Source organism: Ovis aries, chromosome 24 (assembly GCF_016772045.2).
Source record: "Ovis aries strain OAR_USU_Benz2616 breed Rambouillet chromosome 24, ARS-UI_Ramb_v3.0, whole genome shotgun sequence".
In the NCBI taxonomy this organism is placed as follows: domain Eukaryota; kingdom Metazoa; phylum Chordata; class Mammalia; order Artiodactyla; family Bovidae; genus Ovis; species Ovis aries.
This window is the reverse complement of record NC_056077.1, coordinates 22,641,421-22,667,902: the sequence shown is the minus strand read 5'-3', so window position 1 is coordinate 22,667,902 and position 26,482 is coordinate 22,641,421. Positions and strand designations below refer to the sequence as shown.

Sequence of the window (26,482 nt, the reverse complement as noted above, 5' to 3'; positions counted from 1 at the left end):
ATCTTGTAAGGGGTCATGGGACCCATGACCCATTCCTTCCTTTGTGTATGTTTAGATCTGGATTGTGTAAACTGTCAATAATATGTAATTTCCTGTATGACCCTCTGTCTCAAAAACCTGCCTGTCTGAGCTTTGACCTCTAATGGGTGGAATAGTCCTTAGAGCTTTTTGAAAGTCTGTCTCTCAGACAGACTTATAAACCTCTGGTTAGCTCAAATAAGCTTTCTCTCCTGGTGGCTCAGCCAGTAAAGCATCTGTCTGCAATATGGGAGACCCGGGTTCGATCTCTGGGTCAGGAAGATCCTCTGGAGAAGGAAATGGCAACCCACTCCAGTACCCTTGCCTGGAAATCCCATGGATGGAGGAGCCTGATATGCTACAGTCCATGGGGTTGCAAAGAGTCAGACACGACTGAGCGACTTCACTTTCTTTTCCTTTAGCTCAAATAAAATCTTCGATTTGTTTCTTAGATGATACTGGTTAATATTTGTTGACAAGCTTAAGCAATCATGGTGGCTTCCCTGGTGGCTTAGCGGTTAAAGCGTCTGCTTAGAATGCAGGAGAACCGGGTTCGATCCCTGGGTCGGGAAGATCCCCTGGAGAAGGAAATGGCAACCCACTCCAGTACTCTTGCTTGGAGAATCCCATGGAGGGAGGAGCCTGGTAGGCTACAGTATATGGAGTATAAAGAGTCGGACACGACTGAATGACTTCACTTTCACTTTCCCTACTTAAGCAGTCAAAGGCAGCATCAGTTCAGTTCAGTTCAGTCACTCAGTCGTGTCTGACTCTTTGCACCCCATGAATTGCAGCACGCCAGGCCTCTCTGTCCATCACCAACTCCCGGAGTCCACTCAAACTCATATCCATCGAGTCCGTGATGCCATCCAGCCATCTCATCCTCTGTTGTCCCCTTCTCCTCATGCCCCCAATCCCCCCCAGCATCAGGGTCTTTTCCAATGAGTCAACTCTTCCCATCAGGTGGCCAAAGTATTGGAGTTTCAGCTTCAGCATCAGTCCTTCCAATGAACACCAAGGACTGGTCTCCTTTAGGATGGACTGGTTGGATCTCCTTGCAGTCCAAGGGACTCTCAAGAGTCTTCTCCAACACCACAGTTCAAAAGCATCAATTCTTCAGCGCTCAGCTTTCTTCACAGTCCAGCTCTCACATCCATAAATGACTACTGGAAAACCATAGCCTTGACTAGACGAACCTTTGTTGGCAAAGTAATGTCTCTGTTTTTGAATATGCTATCTAGGTTGGTCATAACTTTCCTTCCAAGGAGTAAGCATCTTTTAATTTCATGGCTGCAATCACCATCTGCAGTGATTTTGGAGCCCCCCAAAATAAAGTCTGATACTGTTTCTACTGTTTCCCCATCTATTTCCCATGAAGTGATGGGACCAGATGCCATGATCTTCGTTTTCTGAATGTTGAGCTTTAAGCCAACTTTTTCACTCTCCTCTCTCACTTTCATCAAGAGGCTTTTTAGTTCCTCTTCACTTTCTGCCATAAGGGTGGTGTCATCTCCATATGTGAGGTTATTGATATTTCTCCTGGCAATCTTAATTTCAGCTTGTGCTTCTTCCAGCCCAGCATTTCTCATGATGTACTTTGCATAGAAGTTAAATAAGCAGGGTGACAATATACAGCCTTGACGTACTCCTTTTCCTATTTGGAACCAGTCTGTTGTTCCATGTCCAGTTCTAACTGTTGCTTTCTGACCTGCATACAGGTTTCTCAAGAGGCATGTCATGTGGTTTGGTATCCCCATCTCTTGCAGAATTTTCCACAGTTTATTGTGATCCACACAGTCAAAGGCTTTGGCATAGTCAATAAAGCAGAAATAGATGTTTTTCTGGAACTCTCTTGCTTTTTCCATGATCCAGCGGATGTTGGCAATTTGATCTCTGGTTCCTCTGCCTTTTCTAAAACCAGCTTGAACATCTGGAAGTTCACAGTTCACATATTGCTGAAGCCTGGCTTGGAGACTTTTGAGCATTACTTTACTAGCATGTGAGATGAGTGCAATTGTGCGGTAGTTTGAGCATTCTTTGGCATTGCCTTTCTTTGGAATTGGAATGAAAACTGACCTTTTCCAGTCCTGTGGCCACTGCTGAGTTTTCCAAATTTGCTGGCATATTGAGTGCAGCACTTTCACAGCATCAGCTTTCAGGATTTGAAACAGCTCCACTGGAATTCCATCACCTCCACTAGCTTTGTTTGTAGTGATGCTTCCTTAGGCCCACTTGACTTCCCATTCCAGGATGACTGGCTCTAGGTGAGTGATCACACCATTGTGATTATCTGGGTCATGAAGATCTTTTTTGCATGGTTCTCCTGTGTATTCTTGCCACCTCTTCTTAATATCTCTGCTTCTGTTAGGTCCGTACAATTTTTGTCCTTTATCGAGCCCATCTTTGCATGAAATGTCCCCTTGGTATTTCTAATTTTCTTGAAGAGATCTCTAGTCTTTCCCATTCTATTGTTTCCCTCTATTTCTTTGCATTGATCGATGAGGAAGGCTCTCTTATCTCTTGCTATTCTTTGGAACTCTGCATTGAGATGCTTATATCTTTCCTTTTCTCCTTTGCTTTTTGCTTCTATTCTTTTCACAGCTATTTGTAAGGCCTCCTCAGACAGCCATTTTGCTTTTTTGCATTTCTTTTCCATGGGGATGGTCTTAATCCCTGTCTCCTGTACAATGTCACAAACCTCTGTCCATAGTTCTTCAGGCAGTCTATCAGATCTAGTCCCTTAAATCTATTTCTCACTTCCACTGTATAATCACAAGGGATTTGATTTAGGTCATACCTGAATGGTCTAGTGGTTTTCCCTACTTTTTTCAATTTAAGTCTGAATTTGGCAATAAGGAGTTCATGATCTGAGCCACAGTCAGCTTCTGGTCTTGTTTTTGCTGACTGTATAGAGCATCTCCATATTTGGCTGCAAAGATTATAACCAATCTAGGGTAGCCTAGCATTGGTGAAACCAAGCAGGGGCCAGTGGGGGCTCCCAGGCATGAAGGCCTTTTTCTTTTGTTCCCTGCATCTTGAAGGCAATACTCCCCGCTCTGTGACCTTCCCTTAGTTCCAAAGGGCAGATTCTAACAATTGCTAATTAAAGGAGGAGCAGCCAAGAAGCCACCTGAGGCAAGATTAAGGGTACCAGAGAATCTCATTAAGATGAGGAGACTGAGGCTTGCCTGGTGGCACAGTGGAGAAGAATCCCCCATGCAATGCAGGGGCAATGGGTTGGATCCCTGGTCTGGGAGGATTCCACATGCAGTGGAGAAACTAAGCCTGAGCACCAAAACTACTGAAGCCTGGGAGTTCTAGAGCCAGCCAGCCACAAGTCCAGAGCCTGCTACTACTGAAACCCATGTGCCTCGGGCCTGTGTTCAGCAGCAAGAGAAGCCCACGGAGTGCAAAGAGGAGTAGCATCCACTCGCCACAAGAGAAAGCCCAGGGCAGAAAAAAAGAAAGCCACGAAGACCCCGTGCAGCCAAAAATAAATAAATATATAATTAAAAAAAAAAAAGATTAGTAGACTGATCACCTGCAACCCTGCACACCCTCTAATCTCATCAGCAACCCCACTCTTGAACCATTGCCATAAAACTCCTCACCAAAGTCCCCTGAGTTGGGACGCATAGTTTTTAAGGACAGGAGCCCACTGTGCCCCTCTTTACCTAGTAAAGCAATAAAGCTATCTGTTGAAGAGTCCGAACGCCAGTTGGAAAAGAATTTCTAGACATGGAGTATTGTGGAAAGGAGTGAGTTTATTAAGAACAAAGAGCAGAGATAACATGGGTGCTTTGAGGACAGTGGGCCGACAACTCCTGACAGGCCAGGGAGAGTCGACAGTTTTTGTGGGTTAGTAGCCAGTTTTCAGAGCCTCAAGACAAAGAATATTCCTGCTGGAAGACTGGCATTAGAAGATTGGTTGGGCTTCCCCAGTGGCTCAGAGGTTAAAGCATCTGCTTGCAATGAGGGAGACCTGGGTTCGATCCCTGGGTTGGGAAGATCCCCTGGAGAAGGAAATGACAACCCACTCCAGTACTCTTGCTTGGAAAATCCCATGGACGGAGGAGCCTGGTAGGCTGCAGTCCATGGGGTAACTGGGAGTTGGACACGACTCAGTGACTTCACTTTCACTTTTCACTTTCATGCATTGGAGAAGGAAATGGCAACCCACTCCAGTGTTCTTGCCTGGAGAATCCCAGGGACGGGGGAGGCTAGTGGGCTGCCGTCTATGGGGTGGCATAGAGTCGGACATGACTGAAGTGACTTAGCAGCAGCATAGAGTGAGTACCAAGGTGGCATTTTTACCTAATTTGGAGTCAGGAAGCCTGTTAGTGATGATCAGGGGGGCTTTTGGCAACAGCTACAATGGGGCTCAGTTGGCTTCAGAGGTGACATTTGTTCTGGGCTCTGCTTCTGTGGCCTTGGTGCCAGGCCTAACACTATCCTTTCCTACTTCATCCAAAACTCTGTCTCCAAGATTCGATTTGGCAGCAGTGTTCAGAGAAGCTGAGTTTCCAGCATCACTGGTGGTGGATAGTGGGCCGGCCACTGGCTCTGTCAACAGCATGATGCACCAGGGCGGGGAGTGGCCAAGCCGCAGAGACACAGAGACGAAACAGTACTAGAACTGGCGCAGTTGACTTCCATGCCGCGTGTGGAAGCCGGCTTGCGTGTGACACATCCACCCACCTCCTCTGAGAACTCCTAGAAGCACACAAGAGGGAAACGTCATGTCTTTTGATGGATGGAACTAGTGATGCCAAAATCTTGGCTCTCTGTGCACTGAAGCTGAACAGAAATACAGAGACAGGGATATGGAGGAAAAAATAGAGAGTTGCATTCTTTCTTTGCCAGGCAAAGAGGGAACAAAGTAGGCTAGCGCCTCAAGCACTTTGTTCCACTCCCTGGGAAAAAGAGAGAGGTCTTACAGTCAGTTGCTCATGGTCAGGGATGTACTCTAAGTATCAAGACAGAAACAATCTTACATTCTTCTTTCTTCTGTAAAATTTCAAAAGGGTGTCTTGCTGGCAAGATTAGGGGGTGTGCAGGGTCTTAGATTGGCGCTAGTGGTAAAGAACCTGCCTGGTAATGCAGGAGACCCGGGTTGGAACCTGGGTCAGAAAGATCCCCTGGAGAAGGAAATGGCAACCCACTCCAGTATTCTTGCCTGGAGAGTCCCATGGGCAGTGGAGCCTGGTGGGCTACAGTCCATAGGGTCGCAAAGAGTTGGACATGACAGAGTGCAGATGCATGCAAGGGTCTCAGGTGGGGTCCTAATCTTGAGGATCTTCTCTGTCCTTGCCTCAGGTGGTTTTGTGGCAGCTCTTCCCATGATTAGCAACTCTTCAAATCTGCCCTTTGGAGCTCAGAGAAGGTCATGGATGCTTGCATATAAGAAATGGGGGACAAAAAGGCCTCCATGCCCTGGAGCCTCACAGGGCCCTGCTTGGTTTCATTAGCCACCCATTGGATGGAGGGCAGGCTGAAGGTGGACCCTGCCTACCAATCCTATTTTAGCCCAATGTTACTTGAATCCTCATGTGATGATTAGCCCCTACCTCTGGAATAGAGGGCCCGGAGTTCTCTCCTCATTATGGTTAATAAATTGCTAGCCAAATGGTACCAGAGTGATCTGATGACCCTCTTGGATCTTGGGTTACACCAAAGAAAAAGAAAATATTTGACACTACTGAGATTTTAACCCCATTTGTCCCTGAGGTGAGACAGTGGCTGTGGGGAAACTACTGTTGAGGCAGGGAAGTTTAGCTTGAAAGATTTTTTTTTTTTTAGGAAAAGGTAGAGGAGGCCAGATGTATTTACAAGGATCTTTTCCATTTAGACAGATGGAAAGCAAGCAAACTGGCTTTGAAACAGAACAAGATACCGGCTCATGTAATGAAAGAGTTCAGGGGTGTCTGGATTAGGCGACTCAGATGGGACATCAGGTTTCCATCTCACAGTCTCCAGCTCTAGGTGCTTCTTTCTTCATGTTAATTCCACTCTTGGCTTTGAGGCCAGACATAAGAGGATGTAAAGCAGCCTTGGGTAGCAGGTTGGAAGATGGCATTTCCCTTGACTGTTTAGCTACTATTTGGTCCATTTTTAGTATTCCATATCATTTTAATTCATTTTACAAAATAGGGCTCCATTACACTGCCCTTTTAACCTTTTAGTCTGTAATGACAGAAAAATGAAAGGCGAGGGTGCCTGTCCACCCCTACTTCGGGGAAGGACATGTGTGTCTTCCTCTTATCATGCGAGAAGCCCTTTCGGGTGAACGCTGAACTTCTATCCCAGCTTCAGGGGATGCAGCTGATCCTAAAATAGTTTTGGAGGGCAGGGAAAATCTCTACTCCTTGGAAACTTTAAAGGCACACAACCAGAAATGGCCCTCAAAGGCAATGAGCAAACATAGAATATAATCCCCAAAGCAAGCCTGGCATAATGAAAAGTGGCCCTGGGAGAGAGAGGCCATTGAGTTCAAAGTAAATTCCTCTGCATATTTACTCTGTGATATTGAAGAAATCTTCAAATTGTATTCTACTCCTTCACAAAGGAGAAAATTGGACTTATTTGAGTGTTTTCTACTGCTCTTTCTGTGTATTCAGTCCTCATAAAAATTCCATGAGGTGGGTTTTTAATTCCCCTTGTCAATAAAAAAAAAAAATTAACCAGTAGATCTAAGGAAGAAATGAAAAATTTTTTTGTAAGAAATAGAAAATTTCAGGACTTCCATAGCAGTCTGATTGTTAAGGCTCCATGCTTCCACTGCAGCATGGCCCAGGTTCAATCCCTGGTCAGGGTACTAAGATCCCAAATGCTGTGCAATGGGCCAAAAAAAAAGAGAGAAATGGAAAATTTAAATTAAAGGCAGACTGAGGATTATAACACAGGAAGAGCCTCTCAGAAAGTCCCAAGGGCTGTTCTGCCCATTGAGATCAAAGCACAGTTATGCAAGTCTTTGATAAATGATGTAGATAGTTTGTGCAATCCAGCTCTGCAAGTACAAAGTAGTGGGTCATTGTGACCCTTTACAAAATCAAGAACGTGTGTCATCTTTTAAAGAGCTGTCTTATTGGTGCTTGGAGAATGCTGTTCTTTGTGGCTGAGGTTTCTGCCAATGGGGAAGTTTGGTCCATGCATAATGCAGGTGTGCAATGCACAGTGCAGGGAGAGAGGAGAACAAAGGGCAGAGCACATGTTTTACATTTTCTTGTCTTGCAATAAAATATGAATTTTATTCTATATCCTACTTTATAAAAGAGGAAACGGAGGTGTAGAGAGGTATCTTGCCTGGGATTTGTACTCAGTTCTGTTCTGCTCCTGGGAGGGCGAGGGTGGATTCCTTCTGAGATCTGAGATTTCAGAAAAGTTCTACAAAGCTGATGCCACTGAAAAGAACAAAATTGTACCTCTTTGGTTCAGAATCCATCAGCTCAATCATTTTTTGTTGACTTCTGGTTTTTCTTTTTCGAGAAGACACTCTCCATGTTCACCACTTTCCTGGTGGCTCAGATGGTAAAGTGTCTGCCTACAATACAGGAGACCCGGGTTCAATCCCTGGGTTGGAAAGATCTCCTTGCGAAGGAAATGGCAACCACTCCAGTATTCCTGCCTGGAGAATCCCATGGACGGAGGAGCCTGATAGGCTACAGTCCATGGGGTGGCAAAGAGTCGGACACGATTAAGCGACTTCACTTTCTTTCTTTCCCCATGTTCACAAGTAGATGCTCAAGAAAGTCAACTGCAGAAAGAAATTGGAGCCACGGTGGGGAGTGTGTTGACCGTGAAAGGGGCTGAGGGTGTTTGCAGACATAGTCTTTCCAATGAGACACTTTTCACTAGGGAAGCCAGACAAAAATCCTGTGACCAAAGCTTTAACCCTTAGCTGCTTCTAGCAGCTGTTTTATCTGCCTTCTTTTATGTCTCTAAACTTTTGTCTTTGCTTTCTTATTTTCTCCTACAGCTTTTTTAAAAAATGTAGATTATACACCCTTATTGTTACATCTTTAACTTTTTTTTTTTTAAACAGCTTTACCTCTTCATCTTTATTTTTCATAGGGTGTTTTTTTCTTTTTCAGCTTTGAATGTCTGATTATTGTAACTTTGCATTAATTTCCCTTCTTTTATTTCAAGTCATGATTATTTTTGTCTTTTTATAAATCTCAGCCTTGTTTTATTGGAATCTTCATGAAAAAATCATTGTATCTTAAGAATCTAGTCTTTTCATTTTCTCCCCCATCATATTTTAGCATTTTATTATTCACCTGGAAATTTGAACAGATATATTTAAATGCAGATGTGTATGAACAAAAAGTAAAAGTTCTCCTTTCCTAATGCATTCCCTAGAGGTAACTCCTAAGCTTCCTGAGTAGCGCTAGTGGTAAAGAACCTGCCTGCCACTGCAGGAGATGTAAAAGAAGTGGGTTCGATCCCTGGGTCTGGAAGATACCCTGGAGGAGGGCATGGCAACCCACTCCAGTGTTCTTGATAGAGGAACCTGGTGGGCTACAGTCCATAGGGTCACAAAGAGTTTTGGACACAACTGAAGCAACTCAGCATGCATTAGTTACTCAAGGGTAACTCCTAGAGGACACTGCTGTTAATGGTTAGGTGTCTGCCCCATTCAGGTGTTTGGCTTGTTTTCTGTAAACTGATATATTATATAAACATGTTACCACTCACATTCATTTATTAGGAATGAAATCACACTATCCTGAACATTATTGATCTTGCCTGTTTACTTTTTTTGTTGTTGCTTTTTACATGTCATGAATGTTCTCACTTTCAACCTTATTTATTTTATTTTTTTCTTTCTGCACTTAAATGGAATAAAAATCAGTACCTTCATGATTTATTCCATGTATTATATTTTGATTATTTACATAGAGCGAAAATAATCTGCTGTATCAACTGATGAGTTTTTCCCCTTGTAGTTTCTCTTTACCCAATGACCCTCTTCCATTTGAACAACTGGAAATCAATCATCTGTTGCCTGAAGGGAGAGTGTCGCAACAGAAGTATTTTTGAGCTTCTAAAGTTGAGGTCATGGTCTATGCCCTAGATTTAGAAGATGATAGAGGAGATAAAAATTCCCTGGACTAGGGGAGAGGTGAATGGTGGAAGAGAGTATAAGAATGAGATAGAGGTGGGAAGGGAAAATTAATGGTACTCTATTATACATCAAATGTTTGCATCTCCCCAAACTCCTGTGTTGAATGCCTAACCTCCAGTGTGGCTTTGTTTGGAATAAGGAAGCAATTAAGGTTGCATGGAGTCAGACGTGATTTAGGGACTAAACAACAACAAAGGTTAAATGAGGTCATAAGGGTGGAGCCCTGACCCAATAGAATTAGTGTCTTCATAAGAAGACACAAGAGAGCTTCTGCTCCCTCACCACTCCGCATGCATGTGAGGACACAGAGAGAAGGGGCTTCTCTGCAAACCAGGAAGAGAGATATTGGGCCCATTGGACCTTGATCTTAGACTTTTCAGCCTCCAGAACTTTGAGAAGACAAATTTCTATTGTTTAAGTCATGTCTTATTATGGCAGCCCACGTAAACTCTAGGACAGGTTTGGGGATATCTCTGTCACATCCAGGAGGCCTTGGGGAGGAGGTAGGCCTTCATTTATTCATTCAACAAATCTCTTAAAAAAAAAAATTATGGGCTTTGCTGGTGACTCAGTGGTAAAGAGTCTGCCTGCCAATGCAGGAGACACAAGTTCAATCCCGGGTCCCAGAAGATCCCACATGCCATAGAGCAACAAAGCCTTTGCCCCACAGCTATTGAGCCTGTGCTCTAGAGCCTGGAAACCACAACTATTGATCCTGTGCTCTAGAGCCTGGAAACCACAACTAGTGAAGCTTGGGAGCCTTGGAGCCTTTGCTCTGCAACAAGAGAAGCCACGGCAATGAGAAGCCCAAGCACTGCAATGAGAGAGTAGCCCCTGCTCACCGCAGTGAGGGAAAGCCAGTGTGCAGCTGCGAAGACCAAGCGCAGCCAAAATAAATAATTTTAAAACTTATTTTCTTAGCTGCACTGGGTCTTAGTTGCAGCATTAAAGCTCTTAGTTGTGGCATGTGGGATCTAATGCTCTAACTAGGGATCAAACCTGCATTGTGAGCATGGAGTCTTCCTTGCTCACTGGGCTTCCAGGGAAGTCCCATGCAACACATCTTAATGAGGGGCAATCTGGGAGCCAAGGATATAACTGTGAACCAAGAGACACAGCTCCTGCCTGCATTATATAACACTGTACCTCCACAGGGTAACAGCCAGAACCTAGGAATTGCTTGATGGTGGCAAAGCAGAAAGGGCATAAGACTCTCCACACATTTCCTGTTGCCCTTGGGTGGCCTGGAGAGGAAGTAGGAGGAAGTAGTTACATGAAAATGGAAAGGAAAAGAAAAAGGAGAAAGAATAGTCAGTGCCAGATGCTCCCCTGTTTGTTTTTACTAATTTTCTTGACACAGTGATTGATAGACTCATAGACTTAGAGACCCAGTTCATCCAGGGCTTCTCAAACTTCTTTGTGCATCAGACTTTTCCAGATGGTTTGTTGCGGCATGAAATTTCTGGTCCCTTCTTCCAGAATTTCTGATATACTAGTAGGTCTGCGTAGGGCCCCAAAATTTGTATCTCTGTAGGTGATGCCAAAGCCCTTGTCCATGGTGTGTGTTCAGTTCAGTTCAGTTGCTCAGTCATGTCCGACTCTTTGCGACCCCATGAATCACAGCATGCCAGGCCTCCCTGTTCATCACCATCTCCCGGAGTTCACTCAGACTCACATCCATCGAGTCCATGATGCCATCCAGCCATCTCATCCTCGGTCGTCCCCTTCTCCTTCTGCCCCCAGTCCCTCCCAGCATCAGAGTCTTTTCCAATGAGTCAACTCTTCGCATCAGGTGACCAAAGTACTGGAGTTTCAGCTTCAGCATCATTCCTTCCAAAGAAATCCCAGGGTTGATCTCCTTCAGAATGGACTGGTTGGATCTCCTTGCAGTCCAAGGGACTCTCAAGAGTCTTCTCCAATACCACAGTTCAAAAGCATCAATTCTTCGGCGCTCAGCCTTCCTCACAGTCCAACTCTCACATCCATACATGACCACTGGAAAAACCATAGCCTCGACTAGATGGACCTTAGTCGGCAAAGTAATGTCTCTGCTTTTGAATATACTATCTAGGTTGGTCATAACTTTTCTTCCAAGGAGTAAGCGTCTTTTAATTTCATGGCTGCAGTCACCATCTGCAGTGATTTTGGAGCTCAAAAAAGTAAAGTCTGACACTGTTTCTACTGTTTCCCCATCTATTTCCCATGAAGTGATGGGACCAGATGCCATGATCTTTGTTTTCTGAATGTTGAGCTTTAAGCCAACTTTTTCTCTCTCCTCTTTCACTTTCATCAAGAGGCTTTTGAGTTCCTCTTCACTTTCTGCCATAAGGATGGTGTCATCTGCATATCTGAGGTTACTGATATTTCTCCCAGCAATCTTGATTCCAGCTTGTGTTTCTTCCAGCCCAGCGTTTCTCATGATGTACTCTGCATAGAAGTTAAATAAGCAGGGTGACAATATACAGCCTTGACGTACTCCTTTTCCTATTTGGAACCAGTCTGTTGTTCCATGTCCAGTTCTAACTGTTGCTTCCTGACCTGCATACAGATTTCTCAAGAGGCAGGTTAGATGGTCTGGTTTTCCCATCTCTTTCAGAATTTTCCACAGTTTATTGTGAGCCACACAGTCAAAGGCTCTGGCATAGTCAATAAAACATAAATAGATGTTTTTCTGGAACTCTCTTGCTTTTTCCATGATCCAGGAGATGCTGGCAATTTGATCTCTGGTTCCTCTGTCTTTCCTAAAACCAGCTTGAACGTCAGGGAGTTCACGGTTCATATATTGCTGAAGCCTGGCTTGGAGACTTTTGAGCATTACTTTACTAGCATGTGAGATGAGTGCAATTGTGCGGTAGTTTGAGCATTCTTTGCCATTGCCTTTCTTTGGGATTGGAATGAAAACGGGCCTTTTCCAGTCCTGTGGCCACTGCTGAGTTTTCCAAATTTTCTGGCATATTGAGTGTAGCACTTTCATGGCATCATCTTTCAGGATTTGAAATAGTTCCCTGGAATTCTATCACCTCCACTAGCTTTGCTTGTAGTGATGCTTCCTTAGGCCCACTTGACTTCACATTCCAGGATGTCTGGCTCTAGGTGAGTGATCACACCATCGTGAGTATCTGGGTCATGAAGGTCTTTTTTGTACAGTTCTTCTGTGTAATCTTGCCATCTCTTGTTAATATCTTCTGCTTCTGTTAGGTCCATACCATTTCTGTCCTTTATCAAGCCCATCTTTGCATGAAATGTTCCCTTGGTATCTCTAATTTTCTTGAAGAGATCTCTAGTCTTTCCCATTCTGTTGTTTGTGTAGCTCTAATCTAATCAATATTTTATTTAAAAAATTGTTTTTTATTGGAATTTTTTTTTGTCCAGGCCTTGTAACGTGTTGGATCTTAGTGGAAGCAGAGTTCTAAACACTGTACCACCAGGAAAATCCCCTAATGTAACATTTTGAAAAATGGCACCCCCAGATGTAAGTGATTTCCTAAGGTTATACAGTAAGTCAGTAGAGAAGATGGCTCAAAGATCTGTATTGGCTCTGTGAAATCAAATGCATATTTTGTGACATGACAAGAAAAATTAAATGTAAATTTTCCCCGCCTTTTGGCCTCTTCCCTTCCCTGGTGCTTGAGATCATTAAAAATCTGCCTGCAATGTGGGAGACCTGGGTTTAATTCCTGGGTCAAGAAGATCTCCTGGAGAAGGAAATGGTAAACCACTCCAGTACACTTGCCTGGAGAATTCCAGGGACACATAAGTTTGGTGTGCTGCAGTCCATGGGATCACAAAGAATCGGACATGACTGATTAGCTTTCACTTACTTACTTACCCCTACTATACATTGTGTATCTGCATTTTGTGTTAATCAAACCTCCCTGGGCAGCAGAAATACCTGCTCAACCATAAAGACCAGCATTCTCCTAGCACCAACAAGTGAAAGTGAAAGTGAAGTCGCTCAGTCGTTTCTGACTCTTTGTGACCCCATGGACTGTAGCCCAACCAGGCTTCTCTGTCCATGGGATTCTCCAGGCAAGAATACTGGAGTGGGTTGCCATTTTCTTCTCCAGGGGATCTTCTCAACCCAGGGATCAAACCTAGGTCTCCCGCATTGCAGGTAGATGCTTTACCCTCTGAACCACCAGGGAAATCCATCAAGAGAACTCCTTAAATGGCTAACATTCCTTCATGATCTTGTAAGAGATCATGATGATGCTTAGATATGGATTGTATAAGCTGTCCATAATATGCCATTTGACATACAGCCTTTTATCTCAAAAACCCTTTTATAACTGTGCTTTGACTTCAAACAGGTGGAAGAGTTCTTGGAGCTTTTTGTTGTTCCCAGGTTTATAATCCTCAATTTGACTGGAATAAAAATTTCCATTTCTTCTTAGATCAACTGATTCACTTTTTGTCAACAACGCTTATGTTAAATTGGTGCAAAAGTAATTTTGGTCTTGCCTTGTTGAGTTTTGCCTTTTGATATCAGAATACATTCTTAAATAAATGTGGTTATGTTACACATCATTTTAACATGCATTTCTTGCTTTATGTTTTTTTGTTAATGAATTATTACTTGCTGTTTATTCAATATGTATTTTAGACTATGGAAATGATGTTAAGCGAAAAGCAAATTGGAGGGATTTTCTTCCTTGAGTTCAAAATGTGTCGTAAAGCAGTGGAGACAACTTGCAGCATCAACAATGCATTTGGCTCAAGAACTGCTAACGAGCATACAGTGCAGTGGTGGTTCAAGGAGTTTTGCAAAGGAGATGAGAGCCTTAAAGATAAGGAGCACAGTGGGCGGCCATCAGAAGTTGACAACAACCAACTGAGAGGATCATTGAACTGACAACTGATCAACTGACGGGATTATTGAAGCTGATCCTCTTACAACTAAATGAGAAATTGCCCAAGAACTCGAAGTCGACCATTCTATGGTCATTTGGCTTGTGAAGTAAATTGGAAAGGTGAGAAAGCTCAATAAGCGGATGCCTCATGAGCTGACCACAAATCAAAAAAATATCGTCATTCTAAAGTGTCATCTTCTCTTATTCTCTGCAACAACAACACACCATTTCTTGATTGGATTGTGATGTGTGATGAAAAGTGGATTTTATATGGCAATCGGTGACAAGCAGCTCAGCGTCTGGGCTGAGAAGAAGCTCTAAAGGACTTCCCAAAGCCAAATTTGCACCAAATCAAGGTTGTGGTCACTGTTTGGTGGTCTGCTGCTGGTCTGATCCATGACAGCTTTCTGAATCCAGGCAAAACCATTACAGCTGAGAAGTATGCTTAGCAGATCAATGAGATGTATGGAAAACTACAGTGCCTGCAGCCAGCGCTGGTCAACTGAAAGGGCCCAATTCTCCACAACACCCAACTGCACATCTAACAACCAATGCATCAGAAGTTGAATGATTTGGGTTACAAAGTTTTACCTCATCTGCCGTATTCACCTGACCTCTCGCCAACTGACCACTTCTTCAAGCATCTCAACAACTTTTTGCAGGGAAAATGCTTCCATAACCAGCAGGACACAGAAAATGCTATTCAAGAGTTTGTCTAATTCCAAAACATGGATTTTATGCTCCAGGAGTAAATAAACTTATTTCTCATTGGCAACGTGAAATCAACAAATGTATTGATTGTAAAGGTTTCTATTTTGATTAACAAAGATGTGTTTGAGCCTAGTTATACTGATTTAAAATTCAGTGTCCTAAACTGTAATTATGTTTGCACCAACCTAATACCATACACTCATACCTGGATCAACCCCACTGACCCCTCAGGGCAGATGGGAGGTTGTGAATGGCTGGGCCTGGGTCCCTGGTCACCTCTTCAGTGAGGGGTAGTGTGAACTCCATCAGAACAACACATTCTTGGCAATTCTCTGGGGGTCCACTGGTTAGGACTTCACGTTTTCACTGCTGAGGGTATAGGTTCAATCCCTTGGGTAACTAAGATCCCACAAGCCAAGCAGAGGCGCGAAAAAAAAAATCACAATTTTTTTTTTTGCTTGTATATTTATTTATGGCTGCTGATGGGCTTTGTCTCTCTGCATCGAGCCATGGTTTCTCTTGTTGCAGTGCTCAGGCCCTAGAGCATGTATAATTGTCCCTTGGCATATGGGATCTTCCTGGACCAGGGATTGAACCTGTGTCCCCTGCATTAGCAGGCAGATTCTTAACCATGGACCACCAGGTTAAGTCTGAAGTGCATGTTCTTAAAGTGAAGGAACTTTGTTCCCCAGATGGAAGTAAGGTAAATGCTTTTGGTAGGGCCTGGAAAAATATGTTCTGTAGACCATAAACTACTGGGCAGGGTGCAATGAGCTACTGAGATAAAGCCTCATCGTATGTAAGAGCCAGGCTCTGGAGGGATGCTGTGCAAGATGGGTGGGAGAGGCAGTCTAATCCTTGATCCCAGTACCTAACAGCATAAGGCTCTGCATATTGCCTGGCGTGGAGAAGGCAATGGCAGCCCACTCCAGTACTCTTGCCTGGAAAATCCCATGGATGGAGGAGCCTGGTGGGCTGCAGTCCATGGGGTCGAGAAGAGTTGGACATGACTGAGCGACTTCACTTTCACTTTCATGCATTGGAGGAGGGAATGGCACCCCACTCCAGTGTTCTTGCCTGGAGAATCCCAGGGATGGGGGAGCCTGGTGGACTGCCGTCTATGGGGTCGCACAGAGTCAGACAAGACTGAGCAACTGAGTACACAGTACACAACGCAATACGTAGTGCCTGCCATGGATCACTCCTTGACACTGGAGTGTGAACTTCGGGTTTAAACCCTTCGAGCACTGAAAGGCAAAGATGAATTGGTAGTCTGGGAAACTCTTGGTTGGGCTCAGGGCTCTAGGGCTCATTCAGGGATTCTTTGTCTTTTTTTTTTTTTTTAAGCTGATGATCTTGGGGAGAGGGTCACAGAAAGAGGGTTTTCAGGGATGGGTCTTTTCATTCCTACTAGTTACCTTTAATTTTCAGCCTCAAGCTGGGGAAGGGGTGCATGAGTGGGCCACAGGAACTGGGAGGCATTGGTTGGGTGGTTAACCCTGGGACCAGGACTTGGTGCCCATCCAACAAGGATTGCAATGGGTCCAGGCGGCACCACTGCCCTCCTCACTCTCCTTGGCTTAGTGGCTGCCAGCATGGCCCCCATAACTCTGGTTTCTGGGCAGCAAGGGCTGGGGTGGGGCCCAGGGAGTCATAAGAACCTTCTTCAGGGATGTTCCCTTTGGGGCTGGAAGGGTGGGTGAGACTAAAAATACCACCTATCTGACATATTTACTCTGTTCTTGTTAATACCCCAGGGAGATTGCCAAGAGTCACTACACCAAGCCTGTGATTAAACCATAATAACCACTTTCATGTTTATAAATTTTGTCCTTGATATCAGAGAGGAGTATTTTTAGGCTAGAACTTGGAACTAACACATCCCAAATGCAGGAGTGTAGATTCAAGCATGCATGCATGCTCGGTTGCTTCAGGCGTGTTCAATTCTTTGCAATCCCATGGGCCACAGCCTGCCAGGCTCCTCTGTCCACGAGATTTTCCTGGCAAGAATACTCGAGAGGGTTGCCATGCCCTCCTCCAGGGGCTCTTTCCAACCCAGGAATCAAACCCACATTTCCTGCATTGCAGGCAGATTCTTTATCACTGAGCCCTTGGGAAAGCCCAGATTTAAGCATCTCTCCTTAAGAATTACCCTCCAGGGCACAGCAAGTCCAGAGGGATCTGTCCGCAGGTGTCAAATTGGGATTCTCCAGGTACATGAGGTAACACATCCTTTTATCCCAGGGCATCTCATCAAATGTGGAAGTTTCATGGACATCTATGCTCTTCCACTGAACTCCCTTTCCAATTTCATAGGGCTACTTATTCATTCGTTTATTCATCTGTTTGCTAAGTCATTCCACATACATTTATGGAGTGCTCGCTATGTGCCAGGCACTGACGATAATAAGTCTGTGAATGAACAGACCAGTTTCAGTTCATTTTCTGTTCATGTTTTCTGAATGTAAACATGGAGTTTACATTCTAGTGGTTATGGTGGCTGCTGATTGGGGAACAAGGAGGTAAACTAATTACTTTATTTATGTATTCAATATTAGGTAACTTGTAAGAAATATACAGGGAGAAATGATATATAGTTTCCTAGGGTGACAGGGAACTTTGGATGATGAAGTCAAGGAATTTGTGAGCTGAGAAGGACCCAGGCATAGGAAAAGCCAAGTCTCTGACCCAAATCCCCCACTGGCTCCCTCCCTCCTGACTCTTCTTCCTGTGCCCATTTCCACTGCTTTTGGAAATTGTTTTAACTGACACTTGATTCTCCTTCCAGGATATTGATTCCCCCTGCTGCTCTTGCAAATATTTCAGTTCAGTTCAGTCCCTCTGTCATGTCTGACTCTTTGCGACCCCATGAACCACAGCATGCCAGGCCTCCCTGTTCATCACCAACTCCCGGAGTTTACCCAAACTCATGTCCATGAGTCAGTGATGCCATCCAACCATCTCCTCCTCTGTCATCCCCTTCTCCTCCTGCCTTCAATCTTTCCCAGCATCAGGGTCTTTTCAAATGAGTCATCTCTTCTCATCAGGTGCTCAATGTATCGGAGTTTCAGCTTCAACGTAGTAGTTGCTCATTCTCCACACCCCATTGATTCTGGGTCAGAAGCAGGGTATTGGAGCCCTTATTCCTAGTGTTCTTTCCACTGGCGCATCAAGGTCCCCAGTCCTTTGAGACCCCTGCCATCTGATTACCCCACTTCCTCCCTCTCACTGCTGTCATTCACTCATACCCCCTGTTTCACTCATTGAAGACTTTAGGACTTGGTCCACTGTCTTCTTTTTCAAGCCAAATACTGACCATCAGCTGCACTGTTTGCCTGATGCTTAGACCCTTGGATATTCTTTGACTTTCATCCTTTTGACTTTTACCTTCAACCTACTTTAGCCACTTGGACTCGTTTGGGCTCCACCTTAACAATCTTCAAAATTCCAGGACTTCCCTGGTAGTACAGGGGTTAAGACTCCATGCTTCCACTGCAGAGGACTCAGGTTTGATTCCTGGTCAGGGAAGTTCTGCATTCTGCCCAGTGTGGCCAAAAAGAAAAGTCTTAAAGCTCTATGTATCACTCTAAACAGGGCAAAACCAGGTTTCCTCAAGACTGTTTCTCAGCTTGATTTCACAGGTTAAAAAAAGAAATGACTGTTCTTCTGGAGAGAGCCATGGAAAATGCTACTAGTTCTTCCTGAAAGGATCTTGAGATTGTGGCAGAGAGGTAAGGCACCTCACATATACAAGAAGACTTTCTAAAAATCACCCCTGTTCACCTCTCCCCACAAAGTGCCGCATCTTATGGCAGTTCCTTATCTCCTTCCTTCTGCTCAACCCCTAGACCACTTAGTTCTCCTGTCTCACTCATTCTTTCCCCTCCTTGCCCTCTCTTTGCAACTCCTCTTTAACTCAGATCTATCTCTTATTTTAAATTGAGGTATACTTGATTTACAACATGGTGTTAGTCTCAGGTGCACACCAAAGTGAATCAGTTATACGTATATCCGCTCTTTTATAGATTCTTTCCCCATATAGACCATTCCAGAGTATTGAGTAGAGTTCCTTGTGCTATACTGCTGCTGCTGCTGCTGCTGTCTCTTCAGTCGTGTCTGACTCTGTGCAACCCCATAGACGGCAGCCCACCAGGCTCCCCCGTCCCTGGGATTCTCCAGGCAAGAGTACTGGAGTGGGCTGCCATCGCCTTCTCTGCTGTGCTATACAGTAGGTCCTTATTGTGTGCTCAGTTCGTCAGTTATGTCCGACTCTTTGCAACCCCATGAGCTGTAGCCCCAGCCTCTTCTGTCCATGGAATTTTCCAGGCAAGAATATTGGAATGGGTTGCCAGATTCTGCTCAGGGGATCTTCTCAATCCAGGGATCAAACCTGCATCTCTCGCATCTCCTGCCTTGGCAGGCAGATTCTTTACCGCTGTGCCAGCTGGGAACCCGCAGGTCCTTAATAGTTATCTATTTTATATAGAGTAGTGTATATATGTCAGTCCCAGCCTTCCAGGGAGGATTATCCCTCCCTGCCTCTTCCCCCCTTGGTAACCATAAGTTCGTTTTCTTCATCTGTACTCTTACTTCTGTTTTGTAAATAAGTTCGTTTGTACCATGTTTTAGATTCCACATATAAGCAACATCATATGATATTTGTCTATATCTTTTTAAAATGCCCTTGTGTAGGATTCATCTTCATCCACTGCCTCATCAGCAGATCAAGCAATCAAGGAACCCTCCTCTCCTTGGGAAATGGATGTACGTGTGGGTGGGAAATGATAAACATTCATCATATGATTTGTCCTCATCACACCCCTCCGGCTCCATCATCTCCCATCTGTGCAGGGTTTTTGTTTCCATCCCTCCCACAACACCTATTCTTTCAACTTGGAGTGACTTCCAGAGCTCCATTCTCTCCAATCCCCTGGCCCCCGTCTGACGTCTCTTCATCCCTTCACAACTGTGACCCATCTCAGGAGTGGTCCTCTGAAGGATTATTTCCCTTGTACTTATCCATGTCTGTCTTTTTATCATACCTGTCAAGCCAAATTTTCAATCCGAATTCCTCAGTGGGACATCTCTGCATCCACCCCTGGAGAAAATCACACGACTTGAACACTGGTGCCTTGCAAATCCATGGCAACAGATGCTGGTCCCCCAGAGCTGCTCATAAATCCTTTCACTTGTCTGCAACTAATTTCTTCTCTGGTTTCCCTCAACCTGCATCCAGTGGGCCTGAAGCCAAGTCATGTTTGGACCTCGCAGTTAGAAGAACAAATAATTTCTCTCCTGTCTAATTGGAGTGTTTATTGAATTTGAATTTGAATTCTTCCACTTGAAATCAAAAGACTCCAGACAAATAGAATGAATGACCCAAGCTAAGAGAAGATGCTGGGAGAAAGGATATCCCTTGTAAACGGATATTATGTTGGGAGTAGCTATTGGTTCACCTTGGTGTCTAGTCCCTGAAATTCTAAGGACAAGTCTGGTTGTTGGGGAAGCACAAGCAGATCTCATAGAGAATATTCTGGAAGACAATTGACGAGAGCATCTCTGCCCTCTTCCTGTCTTTGCTCCAAATCCTCCTTAGAAAAGCAGAACTGCCTGCGGTTTGAAATGGACAATCAGACACTGCTAACAGCTGCAGCCCAAGAACTTCGGTTCCTGGCAAAAGGATCCCAACACAAAAGTATTTCTTTGTGGAAAATTACGCATTCATCGGGCTCATTTGAAACAAAATATGATTTGCATCTTAACTTCCTGTAACAAGCTCCAGTTCTTCTGTAGATTTCATAATGTCTGATTTCGTTGGACCAGATTGGTGGGGCACATGCTTTACCAAACAGTTTAAATTCAAGCCCAGGTTTTTCTTATTTTAAATAGCAACAGCTGCTAAGCATGATAATTATTGTATTTCATCAAAATAAACTCACTAAGTTGCTTCTGACTGTTCCTTGGAGCTGCTCTGCTGAGGGCTGGGGGGCCCTCAGGGCTGTCAAAGAAGGAGCATAGACTGAAAAACACAGGAGATGAGGTCTCAGGCTGGGAGAGGGGGACGTGGAGGAAATGGATGGACAATCCTAGAGTCAGAGAAAGGAAAAGACAGTCTCTAGCTGGAGGTAGAGCCAGTGAGAGTCTTCCCTCTTAGTATCTGGTTGGGCTTTCTCTCTGCAATGTTCAGCTATTCCATGTTTCTAAAAGATTGAAAGCATATGGGAAGGAAGGAAGGAAGGAAGCATCCAGGCACTGTCATGGGAGCTTCATGTATTTATAAGGCAGTCAGCATGATCTCTCTTAAAGAGAATTCAGACCACATCATTCTCTTGCTTGATACTTACCCCCAGCGGCATCTTTGTCCAGCAGTCTCCACCTGCGTTGACTTTCTTGGTGGCTCAGTGGTAAAGAATTCGCCTGGAGATGCAGGTACGATCTCTGGGTCAGAAAGATCCCCTGGAGAAGGAAATGGCAACCCACTCCAGTATTCTTGCCTGGAAAATTCCATGGACAGAGGAGCCTGGCAGGCTATAGTCCTTGGGGTATCAAAAGAATCTGACACCACTTAGCTACTAAACAGGAACAACTCCACCTTGGCTGCCCATAAGAATCACTGGAGAGCTTAAAAAAACCCCACTGACTAGGCTGCACCCCAGACAAACCATATCAGCATTAGTGGGGTGGGACTCAGACATCAGCATTGGTTTCAAGCTTCCTAGGTTGTTCTGTTGCTGGGTCCAAGCTTGGTCTGCTCACCGCATGACAGGCCAATAAATCAGAGAGACGAGGTGTTGAAGCAAGGAATATGACTTTGTTTGGCAAGCCAGCTGACTGAGAAGATGGCAGACTGATGTTTCAAAATATCTAATTGTCAGGGTTTGGCTGCCAGGTTCTTTCACAGGACAAAGAGGGAGAGGAGCTGAGAAAGTAAAAACCAGTATCTTGCAAGTATCTCCTGGAATGGCCAACCTCAGGGAGGGAACATGTTAATCTCTTTAGGCAGAGGGGCAGGTTTCCCTGAGGCAGGACATTATGAATTATTATAATAACAAACCAGTCAACCTCAAAGGAAATCAACTCTGAATACTCATTGGAGGGACTGATGCTGAAGTGGAAGTTGCAATAATTTGGCCACCTGATGGGACAGTGAAGTGAAAGTCACTCAGTTGTGTCCAATTCTCCAGGCCAAAATACAAAAGTGAGTAGCTGTTCCCTTCTCCAGGGGATCTTCCCAACCCAGGGATCGAACCCAGGTCTCCCGCATTGCTGGGAAAGATTGAGGGCAGGAGAAGAAGAGGGCAACAGGATGAGATGGTTGGAAGGCACCACTGATTCAATGGACACGAGTTCAAGCAAACTCTGGGAGACAGTGGAGGACTGAGGCGTGCTGCCGTCCATGGGGTCACAAAGAGTTGGACACAAATTAGTGACTAAACAATAATGCCATAATAACAAAAGCAATGAAAAACAAAGGTTAAAGTCAGTGAAATAGATCCACCATGGAGTCACAATTGACTCTTTCCTACAATATTTCCCACGTGTGGTCAACATTAAGAACCACTACATTAGATTCTGTTGCTGCTGCTGCTGCTAAGTCCCTTCAGTCGTGTCTGAAGCCCACCAGGCTCCCCTGTCCCTGGGACTCTCCAGGCAAGAACACTGAAGTGGGTTGCCATTTCCTTCTCCAATGCATGAAAGTGAAAAAGTGAAAGTGAAGTTGCTCAGTCATGTCCGACTCTTCGCGACCCAATGGACTGCAGCCTACCAGGCTCCTCTGTCCATGGGAGTTTCCAGGCAAGAGTACTGGAGTGGGTTGCCATTGCCTTCTCCAACATCAGATTCTGAATTAAATCCAAATGTCTGACCACTGACTGATATGGTCCCTCCTGTTTTAACTCAGCTTAAGTTACTGGTCTTGCAGAAATGGGTCTGTGTGGATCAAAGAATTTTCCATACTTGTCATCATGGGAAGATCATAATTTCCATGTCCTGGGAGACCCTAGGTGACCTGGCCACCTGTCCCATCTCTCCTGGACATTCTCTCCCTCCTCCTACTGCCCTTCTGTCTGTTCTTTTCTGTTCATAAAATGCTTCTCTCTTTTCAGAGCTGCCTCATCTGTGGTTTCCTTTGCATTATTCTGGTAGCATATTCTTTCTCTAGGCCCTCTCATGGCCAGCTTATCAATCAGACCTCTTAGAAGCCTTCTGTGACATCCCACCTCTAACCTCTCTTGTTTAGTTTCCATCTCATTACTGCATTTGTCTCCTGTGTAGCGCGTCACTGTCTGAAGCCATTTTGTCTCCTTGTTCTTGATCTCTCTTTGAGAAGGTAAACTGCAAATTTCTAGATATTATGCAATTGACATATGGCATATGTTCAGTAAATATTTGCTGAATGAAAGAATGAATGTACAGTAGGTCGGTCAATAAATATCAACTGAATTAATGACTTTTTAAAAAAACTAATGACTTCTTGCTGCTGCTGCTGCTAAGTCGCTTCAGTCGTGTCCGACTCTGTGCGACCCCATAGACGGCAGTCCACCAGGCTCCTCTGTCCCTGGGATTCTCCAGGCAAGAACACTGGAATGACTTCTTAGCACCCTTCTAACGACAGGTGTTGTTAGCACAATGTTGTAGATAATTCATCAAGACCAGAGGTTTGGTCACTTTTCCAGGATTACAAATAAAGGCTAGAGTGGTTTGTTGGGGGAGCAGGCGAAAGCAATTGTGGATTTTTGGGGACTCTGCCATCATTGGATATGGCAACTCCTTCACTAATTGGCAAAGATGTGTAATTAGGCTTTAATTGTGGGCTTCTGAAGGGACTATTTTAAAACCGCATCTGTGGCAGCCTTTGGTGGAATCTTACTTTCTGACCTTCTAGAGGGTGATGGGAGGGCAATCGAGATGACTGAGAAACTGAGGGAGAACCTCACTATTTGGGGGTGACACGTTCTCAGCATCTGCCAAGGAACCGGGGGCTGGGTAATGGAGCACGTCTCAGAATCTCAGGGACTCCCCTGAGTCCCCTGACTCATAGCAGTCATTAGCTGGTCTCTAGAGATCTGCACCCTGCAAGGAAACCAGAGATGGCCTGAGTCACCCAGTGGTGGTCTCTGCAGCCAGTCAGCCCATGTGACAGGGCTGGAAGGAATGTGGATTCTGCCTTCCTCGGCATCACTGGCCTGGGAGCCTTTATCAGTCCTGAAAACCAAGGGCACCTTGCTTCTCAACTTTGCATCTTGATTTCAAAATAATAATAGGGGGTATGTTAGTCTGCTCAGGCTGCCATAACAAAATACCACGGGCTGCGTGGTGCAAACAATAAAAACTTTATTTCTCACAGTTCTAGAAGTGGACGGTCCAAGATCAAGGTGTCAGCAGGTTTGGTTTGTCCTGAGGCCTCTCTCCTGATGTGTAGACCACTGCCTAACGTCTCTGTGTACTCACATGGTCTTTCATCAAAGACCCTTTCTCCAAATACAGTCACATTTTGAGGCACAGGCTTATGGCTTCAACAGAGAAGTTTTGGGGGGACATAATGCAATCCATAATGTCTGACATTTGCTGACTATTTATTGCATGTTAGCCTCATGCTTAATATTTTTCAAATGTCAGTCATCTCACATAATTTTCCTACCTATCCAGAAGTCTGTATTATTGTAACTCAATTTATTAAAAAAAAATACTGAATAGAGAGTTTAAGAAAATTGTCGAAGTTTGAAGATAAAAGTGCCAGAGCTCAGATTCAAGTCTGGGCATCTCTGATTTTAGAGTCTGCTCTCATCAAATCTGTGCTAAATTGCTGAATGCCGCAACTCTGGTTTTTCTGTTCTCTCCATCTGAAATAGCTACTACATACATTTTGTGAATATCAAACATCTCTCCTTCCTATCTCTTATCTGTCCTCAAATACTTTTATCTCTTTATTTAAAAAAAATACAGAGATTCTGGAGATTTTCTTGCATTTGGCCTTTAACCCATTTATTTGTTTTCCTGCCATGACCAATCTGCTCTTCCCTGCTTCTACTTGAATAAAAAAATTTACAAAATGAGTCAGTTCTAATGAGGTGGATGAACCTAGAATCTATTATACAGAGTGAAGTGAGTCAGAAAGAGAAAGATAAACATTGTATTCTAACACATATATACAGAATCGAGAAAAATGGTACTGAAGGATTTATTTTCAGGGCAGAAATGGAGAAACAGACAAAGAACAGACTTATGGACATGGGGAGAGGGGAGGAGAGGGTGAGATGTATGGAAAGAGTAACATGGAAATTAATATTACCATATGTAAAATAGATAGCCAATGGGAATTTGCTGTATAGCTCAGGAAACTCAAACAGGGCCTCTGTATCAACCTAGAGGAGTGGGATGGGGAGGGAGAGGGGAGGGAGGTGCAGAAGGGAGGGGATATATGTATACCTATGGCTGATTCATGTTGAGGTTTGACAGAAAACAGCAAAATTCAGTAAAGCAATTATCCTTCAGTAAAGAAATAAATTTTAAAAAATTCACAAAATGAGGTTTTTTTCCAGGTCATTTCCTGTTCAAGGTGTCCCTTCACCGTGGTTGCCCTTTTGTGCTTTTGCAAGAACTCTAAGGAAGTGAATATCAGTTGGGCACTATATATGAAATAAATATCATGATCGTGCAGGCATGCCTTCTGAGAGGAAGGGGAAGCCATCTGCTTTAATAACTCAAGTTAATAAACACACAGATAAATCAGAAGCTGCCTGAGGGAGCTGCCCACCTGCCCACAGAAAACTTACTCCAACGTTCAGGGTAAGGCTTGTTGTTGTTCAGTCACTAAGTCATGTCTAACTCTTTTTGATCCCATGGACTGGAGCTTGCCAGGCTCCCCTGTCCTCCACTACCTCCCAGAGTTTGCTCAGATTCATGTCCATTGAGTTGGTGATATTATCTAACCATCTCATCCTTTGCCACTCTCTTCTCCTTTTGCCTTCAATCTTTCCCAGCATTTGGGTCTTTTCCAATGAGTTGGCTCTTTGCGACAGGTGGACAAAGTATTGGAACTTCAGCTTCAGCATCAATACTTTAATGAATATTCGGGGTTGCTTTCCTTTAGGATTGACTGATTTGGTATCCTTGCTGTCCAAGGGACTTTCAAGAGTCTTCTCCAGAACCACAATTTGAAAGTGCCAATTCTTCAGTGCTCAGCCTTCTTTATGGTCCAACTCTAACATTTGTTCATGACTACTGGAAAAACCATAGCTTTGACTATGCTTCATTGCATTCTCTGTACCAGCCCTCTCACTAAACAGTTCAGTTCAGTCACTCTGTGCCGACTCTTTACGACCCCATGAGTCACAGCACACCAGACCGCATTGTCCATCACCAACTCCAGAGTCCACTCAAGCTCATGTCCATTGAGTTGGTGATGCCATCCAGCCATCTCATCCTCTGTTGTCCCCTTCTCCTCATGCCCCCAATCCCTCCCAGTATCAGGGTCTTTTCCAGTGAGTCAACTCTTCCCATGAGGTGGCCAAAGTATTGGAGTTTCAGCCTCAGCATCAGCCCTTCCAATGAACAACCAGGACTGATCTTTAGGATGGACTGGTTGGATTTCCTTGCAGTCCAAGGGACTCTCAAGAGTCTTCTACAACACCACAGTTCAAAAGCATCTATTCTTCGGTGCTCAGCTTTCTTCACAGTCCAACTCTCACATCCATACATGACCACTGGAAAAACCATAGCCTTGACTACATGGACCTTTGTTGGCAAAGTAATATCTCTGCTTTTTAATATTCTGTCT

At 44.3% G+C, this 26,482-nt stretch overlaps 1 long non-coding RNA gene across 2 annotated transcripts; it reads left to right on the top strand.

The window, feature by feature from the left end:
- Nucleotides 1-1,862: 1,862 nt before the first annotated feature.
- Nucleotides 1,863-15,170, top strand: LOC121817826 (uncharacterized). 2 transcript variants are annotated; one of them, XR_009598295.1, is made up of 3 exons: nt 1,863-2,282; nt 12,515-12,614; nt 13,746-15,170. It is a non-coding gene; the product is annotated as an uncharacterized LOC121817826 (long non-coding RNA). The 2 variants fall into 2 exon arrangements; XR_006057877.2 differs by lacking the exon at nt 1,863-2,282 and adding an exon at nt 11,473-12,235.
- The last annotated feature ends 11,312 nt before the right edge of the window (nt 15,171-26,482 follow it).